The sequence below is a fragment of the Gambusia affinis genome, linkage group LG20, assembly GCF_019740435.1.
Source record: "Gambusia affinis linkage group LG20, SWU_Gaff_1.0, whole genome shotgun sequence".
Classification (NCBI taxonomy): Eukaryota; Metazoa; Chordata; class Actinopteri; order Cyprinodontiformes; family Poeciliidae; genus Gambusia; species Gambusia affinis.
The window spans coordinates 1089778-1098619 of record NC_057887.1 but is presented as its reverse complement, the minus strand read 5'-3'; positions in this window follow the sequence as shown (position 1 = coordinate 1098619).

The window sequence follows — 8842 nt, the reverse complement described above, 5'->3', positions numbered from 1 at the left end:
GAGAACCAGGCCTGGAGGTCAGAGGCCACCACAATTAATACATACCCTGAAAATAGTGCATGGAAAGAGGCTGGAAGCTTCAAATTTGACCCCTGCAGACATCCAGGAATCCTTATTCTGTTAAAAATCACACTGAGAACCAGGCCTGGAGGTCAGAGGCCACCACAATTAATATATACCCTGAAAATAGTGCATGGAAAGGGGCTGGAAAAATCAAACCTGACCCCTGCAGACATCCAGGAATCCTTATTCTGTTAAAAATCACACTGACAACCAGGCCTGGAGGTCAGAGGCCACCACAATTGATATATACCCTGAAAATAGTGCATGGAAAGGGGCTGGAAAAATCAAACCTGACCCCTGCAGGCCTCCACACTTTGTTATTCTGTTAAAAATCACACTTGGAACCAGGCCTGGAGGTCAGAGGCAGCCTTACTTGATAAATACCCTGAAAATAGTGCATGGAAAGAGGCTGGAATATTCAAACTTGACCCCTGGAGACATCCAGGAATCCTTATTCTGTTAAAAATCACACTGAGAACCAGGCCTGGAGGTCAGAGGCCACCACAATTGATATATACCCTGAAAATAGTGCATGGAAAGGGGCTGGAAAAATCAAACCTGTCCCCTGCAGACATCCAGGAATCCTTATTCTGTTAAAAATCACCCATACAACCAGGCCTGGAGGTCAGAGGCAGCCTTACTTGATAAATACCCTGAAAATAGTGCCTGGGATGAGGCTGGAAGATTCAAATTTGACCCCTGCAGACCTCCAGGAATCCTTATTCTGTCAAAAATCACACTGAGAACCAGGCCTGGAGGTCAGAGGCCACCACAATTAATACATACCCTGAAAATAGTGCCTGGAAAGAGGCTGGAAAAATCGAATTTGACCCCTGCAGACATCCAGGAATCCTTATTCTGTCAAAAATCACACTGACAACCAGCTGGGGGGAGATTTCTTTATTGCATGCCCACTCAAGGAAGCCACAAGCAGGCCTCATTCAGCACAAACACTCACCTGCACACCTCCACGAATCCTTATTCTGTCAAAAATCCGGCCCCGGAGCTCCAGGGGGGACAAAATTCAAGTAATACGCCCAAAACAAACCACTCAACCCCGCGCGGCGCAGTACTTTTTTTCGTCCACAAGAGGGAGCCACAGGACAGCCGATGAAACCTCCGTGGGCCACTCTCAGCAGCCAATATGCCCGGAATGAGGCTTTAAAAACGGCAAACGGTCGTGGAAACATGCCCTGCAAAGCTCCGGAGGTGTCTCTGTGCAATTTACAGCCCGCACAGAGCTCCACACGGACAACAAACACACAGCAAATGCCCAGACAGAGCCAAGCTGCCCGGCCACGGATTTCAAACAAGCTCCCCCAAACACATGGAGCCACAAACAACCCCACGCACCTCTCGAGCCTGCATACCCACACTTAAGCACCCCTCCGCGGACTACACCAACCAACACGCACGCCCTGGAGGCTCGTGCCCCTGGTAAGGCAAGGAGGGAGGACTGACGTGCGACCGGGGCTGCCCCCGGTCCTGGCCCTGCCTGCCTGTCTGCCTGTCTGTCTGCCTGCCTGTCTGTCCCCTGCTCTGCCCTGGTGGGTCTTTGCGCCAGGACCAGGGCACCATCCGAACCACTGGCTTCCACGCATCCACGGAGCTCAAAACAGAACCAGAGGACCACTCGGCCCTTCGGAAGGGCCGGGAAGACACACCGGATCGGCCAGAGCCCGTCACTTTACTCCCAGGCGAAGCAGAGAACCGTACCGAGATTCCTGGAAAAACGGCCGAAAATGCTGGAAAAGGCCGTTAAAATGCTGATAAAGAGTCATAACGGAGGTCCTGGAAGGTCGAAAAATTACAAAGTGCCGAAGGACTTTGTCATTTTTCGCTCCAAGTCCTCTTTCTGAACTCTCCCCTACAATCCTGCCGGTGGGATTTTTTTTTTTACAGCTCTGAAATCCTATTGGTCCGCGCCGTTGAACGGCCGTGACTGGAGCTGCTGCAGAAAACTCGCGGGACTTCCAGCGTTCTCCCGGCTTCTGTGAACGGTTTAAAGAGGTTTGAGCTGCACGGGGCTGCTCTCTGGATCTCAGGCTATCGGAGCACGGGTGATTTTAGCGGAAAAACGTGCGTTTTCGACCCGCTTTTGGACGCGGTTCTGGGGCGGAACTTCCGGGATTTTTCCTGCCCCCTGTGAACGTCCCAGAAAGGAAAGAAGCACACCGGGCTACTCCTCGGAGTCTAAGCTTTCCGGCAATATATAGGTTTCCCGGGGCAAATGCAGTTTTAAAGATTTTTACGGAGGTCAAAAGACTACCGGGACCTGACGAAGCCCGAATCCGGGGACGGAGAGGTGCTGCGGGCTCAGCGAGCGCTGCATGTGCGCCCCTCTGGAAGTCCGAAAATTTTATTTCAACCCACGCATGCGGGAGTCACATGAGCGTGATCGGTGGATTATTTGGGGCTTAATGATCCTGCTTTCGGACCTCCTGGTCCCCGGAAGAGTGCACTTTTCACCGTTTTAACGAATTACGGTTTTTGATTTTTAATTCGGCCTGCGAGCGTCCCCGCGCGGAAACAACCACACCGGGCTACTCATCGGAGTCTAAGCTTTCCGGCAATATATAGGATTCCCGGGGGAAATGCATTTTTAATCATCTTTCTTTTTTATTATTTTCTTTTCTTATGGAAGTCAAAAAGCACACATACACACACAAATAGGGCCTGCAAGCAGGCTTGCAGAATCGAACTTGACACATGGAGGCCTCCATACTTTGTTATTTTCAAGAAAATCACACTTTAAACCAGGCCTGGAGGTCAAAGGGAACCGCAATTAATTAAGTAAGCCCAAAATCAAGCACTGACGGCGGCTGGGAGCAATACATTTTCTCCCCCACTAGATGGAGCCACAGACAACCAGGCCGGGAGCTTAAATTAATAAACACCCTGAAAACAGTGCCTGGAAGGGGGCTTGGAGAATCCAATTTGACAGCATTTTCCATGGGACATTTGGCAGCATTTAATATGGGACATTTAGGAGGATTTATAATGGGACACTTGCGAGAATTTACACCATCTCTCTTCCTACCTCCCTCCCACTGGGAACCACCAGCAGATAAAATCCATCCCCACATTTTGGAACTCATTGAACAACTTCCAAAAGAATTCCAATTGATCTGGAGAAAAGCAACCTAATGCAAGCGGAGGAAAACACTCTTACAGAACTCCAGAACCTCCACTCTGTGATGGAGCCTTTATCTGCTGGTTTACTGATAACAGTTATTATGGATAAAACAAACTACGCATGGGAGGCCCTGAGACAACTACAGGATGAAAAGTACAAACCACTAGAAGAACCCATCTACCCAGAAACACATACCATAATAAACCACCTACTTAAACAACTACAGGAGAAAAAATAGATCAACCGAAAACAACTTCTCTTTCTTATGGACACTAACCCGCCCAGATCCAGGTATTTCTTCCTACTTCCGAAAATCCACAAAGAACCCTCAGAATTGGCAGAACCCTTCCAAATTCCTAAAGGCAGGCCCATCATTTCTGACTGCAGCAGCGAATCCTACTAAACCACTACTTGAAACTCTGCTCTAACAAGCACCCAAGCTACATTAAAGACACCACAGATTTCCTACAAAAAATAAAAACACACACCATCACAGAACAAAGCCTTTTGTTTCTCATAGATGTCGAAAGCTTATACACCATCATTTAAACAGAAAGAGGATTAGCAACAGTCCAGGAATGCCTCCGGGAGATCTCAGACCCCACCCGACCAGATGACATCATTCTTGAACTGTTGAAAATCAACCTTGAGAGAAATTACTTCATGTTTGATGACAAATGGTTCCTACGAACAAAGGGCACAGCCATGGGAAACTGCTTCTCACCAGCCTACGCAAACATTTACATGGCAAAATGGGAGAGGGAAGCTTTCCACCAGAGTCCCAAACTACCAGAAGCATACTACAGATATCTTGATGACATCTGGGGAATTTGGAACCACAGCTGAGAAGAACTGGACCAGTTTATTCACACTCTTAACAACCAGCACCCTTCCATGAAAGTAAAACCCACAATAAACCCAGATCAGGTGGTTTTCCTGGACATCATTACTTTTAAAGGAGAAGGCTTCCTTAGAACAGGCAAACTATACTTCAAACCAACCGATTCACACCAACTCCTACATAGGGACAGCTTCCACCCAAAACACATCTTCGAGGACATCCTAAAATCCCAACTGACCAGATTCAAAAGAATCTGCTCCAACACCTCAGACAGGGAGGAAGCCACCCACACACTCAAAAATAGAAAATACTCAAGATCTTTACTTTATAAGTTGAAGAGGGACATTTTCCACCCAACTAACACCACCACAAACACAAACACAGCAACACAACCACACAGAATTCTAATCACAGGCCCCTATTACACTTCACATTGAAATTTTCTTTAATGACTTTGTGGCTTTTTAAACTCCAACAACACCTACCACTCAGCCAAAACTGGAGAATCCCTCTCAGCCTGCCAGAAGAATCCAAACCTCCAGGGCCTCTTCATCCGCTTCAAATTCAGCCGGAAACACAAACCTGCCCACACACACCATAAGAAACCATACATTCGGAGCACAGCAAACAGGAACCAGTTTACAAAATCTGGTGCCAAAAGTGTAAAAAAACATTATGTAGGAGAAACTGGAAACTCACTGAACACAAACCTCGCAGCACACAGATCCAATATCAGATATAACAGAAAGACTGAAACCACCATAGTCCAACACTTCCTGATACACACGGACAAATGCACTCAGAGCCAGACCACGCACAAACAACCCCGACGGGTCTAAACGAGAATGTTGGATCCGCGAACAACAATGGATCAAAAACTTCAAACTAGACAACCCAAGGGCCTAAATGAAAAAGGTCCCTTCCTATTCTAATTATTAAATATCTAAACACTCATTGACAATAATTTAGTTCCCTAAATCTTTAATCATGTAATTTTAATTTATAATATATATATAGCAAATATATATAGCAAATATATATATATATATATATATATATATATATATATATATATATATATATATATATATATATATATATATATATTTGCTTATTCTCCAAGTTCTTTATTTCAATTTAAAAAATCTCCTCAAACAGCTGGAATATAACCACAACAATGCCTTCCCTAAAAGATTTTAATTTTTTTAACTATTTTTCACTATATTTTTTAATACATTTTCAACCCAGTTCATTTTTACTCCAATGGCAGAAGTGCTCATTGAAGGCATTGCTCCATGTCTCAGTCCATGGAAGGGCTAATGCCCATATGACAAAGGCAGTAAACTTTAAGAATGCAATGCCGAGTAAAATCACATCAGAAAAAAATTGGACTGCAGTTTCCTTTGCATGGTGCTCTGCTTACAAGCAGATTGCAATTGTTACAAAGCCGTTTACACTGAAGAGGAAAATAAGTTAAAGTAGATTTGGACTGTGAATTCAATGTTTCAAGTGTCATAACCTATTCAGAAATTGAAATTAACTGTTTAGAACAGCAGCAATGCAATTTACTTAGAGGGACGTTACTTTTAAGGGATATACATCTTCCCATACCTGTTAGTAGTACTTTCAATGGGCCACATTGCTGAAACAGTAGTCACAACTACTGTGTATCATTTTGTTTTGTAATAGTCCAAATGTGTACAGACACTAAAGAAAGAGTTTTGGATTTCATTAATCAATTGTGACAATGTTTTTGACATTTAAAATGAATGCCCTCATATGTGGTCATAATTTTTCTCAGCAACTACATCATATAAAGAGAATTTTATGAGAATTTTTGGCTGATCTCATAAAATTTTTATTTTATTCTGTAGCAGAATAAAATAAAACAATATTTTCTAAAACAATGAAATGTTCTTACTACTTTTGATGACAGTGAACTTCAAATGCGCTGTTGCTCAAAAACTTGGACCTAAAGATAAAAAATAAAAATCATAGAGGATTTAATAATACATGCCATTCAAGAGCTCAGATCTTAGGAGGTTAAAGTTGTTTAGCACATCTTTAAGCTGAAGATTTCCTGAAATTAACATTCATTCCTTTTGCAGTTAGAGGTGGTGGAGCTGTATAATTGAAGACAGAACACCAGTTGGTGTGCATATTGCTGCTGTGTGTGTGTGTGTGTGCGTGTGTGTGTGTGTGTGAGGCTATTCCTCATAAAAGACTGGACTGCATTGAAGAGTCCCAGAGTCCCACGTGCTATTCCTATAGGCGGAACCTGGGAAGTGCTGATACGTACCGGGCCCCTGGTTTCAAAAACACACTATCCGTTGACATCGCAAGGTGGAACTAGCATGCCCAGGAAGCAGAAGCGTTCTCCGTAGATTCCCTGCTGGTCTGGTCTGTGTTAACTGCTGGCAGTCTGCTTGATGGGCCACTGACAAACCTTAGCCAAGTTAGCCAAAGCAAACTGCACACCAGTAGATCTCCACCAGGTTGTTAAAGGCCCCATGCCCTCATGTCCCCTAGAAGAACAAGTAAAAGCAGCCATAGCAAGGTGTCACTATTCAGCCATCCTCCCAAGGAAGGAGAACCAGAAGCAGCCGCAACAAACTGCTGCCAAATTTTATGGTATAGTATGAAGAGGGATTTTCTGAAAGACTTCGACTGATTGAGGGTCAGTTTCTTCTCTCTATGGAAACAAGGCTTAGGGTTAGGTTTAAAATGATATATCCACTTTTAAAGGTTTCCATTTGTGGATGATTTTCTCCACAAATTGAATGATGAACTTCAAATGCGCTGTTGCTCAAAAACTTGGACTTAAATACTTTGAGACCTGTGTGTTACAGCTATGTTGTTAGAAGAAGCACAAACTCTAGTCCTCAAGGGCCGCTGTCCTGCAGTTTTTAGATGAGCCACAGGTACAAAACACTGGAATGAAATAGATTAATTACCTCCACCTTGTGTAGATCAGTTCTCCAGAGCCTTAATTATTCTATTCAGGTGTGATGCAGCAAAGGCACATCTAAAAGTTGCAGGACTGCAGCCCTCGAGGACTGGAGTTTGAGACCCCTGCTGTAGCAGAATAAAATAAAACAATATTTTCTAAAACAATGAAATGTTCTTACTACTTTTGATGACAGTGAAAATCAAACTTTGAAAATAAAATTATTCCACATTTATGAGTAATGTAATTTGCAAATGATCTTATCCTGATTTATAAACAGCAGCTATTGTCTGTAGCTCTGAAAGAATTACATGGTTGTCAATATAGACAAACATGTAACAGACAGTGATTAACTGATAAGATATCAGTTAATCAATGCTTTTGATGTCTCTCTCTGACTGTGAATTCTTTAACAGGAAAGCAAGCGACAATGAACTTATTTCTTCCAAAGGCAATCCCAGCATCGACTTTGATGAGGATCCAATTATTTAGTTTTTTTTTTTCAAAATATTTTTTATTGAATTTTCTCTTTTAGGAAACAACAAACTTACAGACAACAAACTTAACATTGTAAACATGTACTTATACACACTTACATTCACTCACGCAATCACTATTCAAACCTGGATTTGTTTGTCTTAATCTAAAGGGTTTTGTATATTTTTAGAACCAGAGAAAAATAAGACAATATGTAAATGGAAACTGTAATCCACATCCATTAATAAGCTCCGCCGTCAGTCCCTATGATCCTCATATATGGCTCCCAGAGGTTCTCAAAGTCCTGTTGTTTACCTTTGACGATGTATGTTAGGTTTTCCAGTCAGCGAATTTACAATTTCTTTCTTCCAGAGTCCCAGGGAGGGGGCGTCCTTGCTTCACCAGCATTATGCAATAGATCTTCTGGCTTGAAGAAGTCGGTAATCTGTCAATTTAGTTTTAGTCTGTGATTGTTCTAGGAATAAACCCAGTGGAATTTAAACACAGATTTTAACCTCTAATGGGACTTTAACCTTAAACAATTGAGATAGACACCTAATAACATCCTTCCAAAACTTCTGGATTTTAAGATAATCCCACAAACAATGAAGAGTTCCTTTTCCAAATAAGCATTTAGTGCAAGTGTCTGGAATATCACTGGACATGTGATGAAGCCTAATTGGTGTTATATAGCAATTATTTTCAGTTAATTATAATGTGTGTTACATATTGAAGGATGTATGAAGACAGTTTTAAATCAAACGGAAAGGAGGTTTTACATCATGACATGAGAAATTTCAAATTCCATCTAATGTTCACTTCAACCAATTAACACAATTATATGGTGATGAGTTATTTTTAAGGCTAAGGTTGGTTACATTCAGATTCCTCTGAGAAAGAAAATCCCCAATTGTCATAGAAACTACTGAAATTTCATACAAAATCTCCTAACTAGAATCCAAAATCAACTGTTAGCTTTTAGGTTCAATTATAAAATTCCCACAAATGTCTGAAATACAGCATAAAGAACTCTAAATGCTTTCAGAATCTACACATGCAGTTTCTAAATTGGATAGATCCAAGTACTTGCTGTACTCTGAGCTGCTTTTAACAGTTTGCACCAGCATATAAATATTTTCATGGCCGAGTGGGAAACCTCTGTTTCTAACAAGCTTCCATCAAATCAAAGTATTCACCAGCCTTACTGTATTGGATTTTATGGACACCGCAATCTTTAAATGTCCAGATTTTAACAACACAGGCCGACTGGAGATCAAAGTTTACTTTAAACTTAATGAAATGTACGCATTGTTGTTTAAATCTAGTTTTCATACAAAGCACAAATTTGCAGACCGTGCCACTTACTTTTATCAGCACT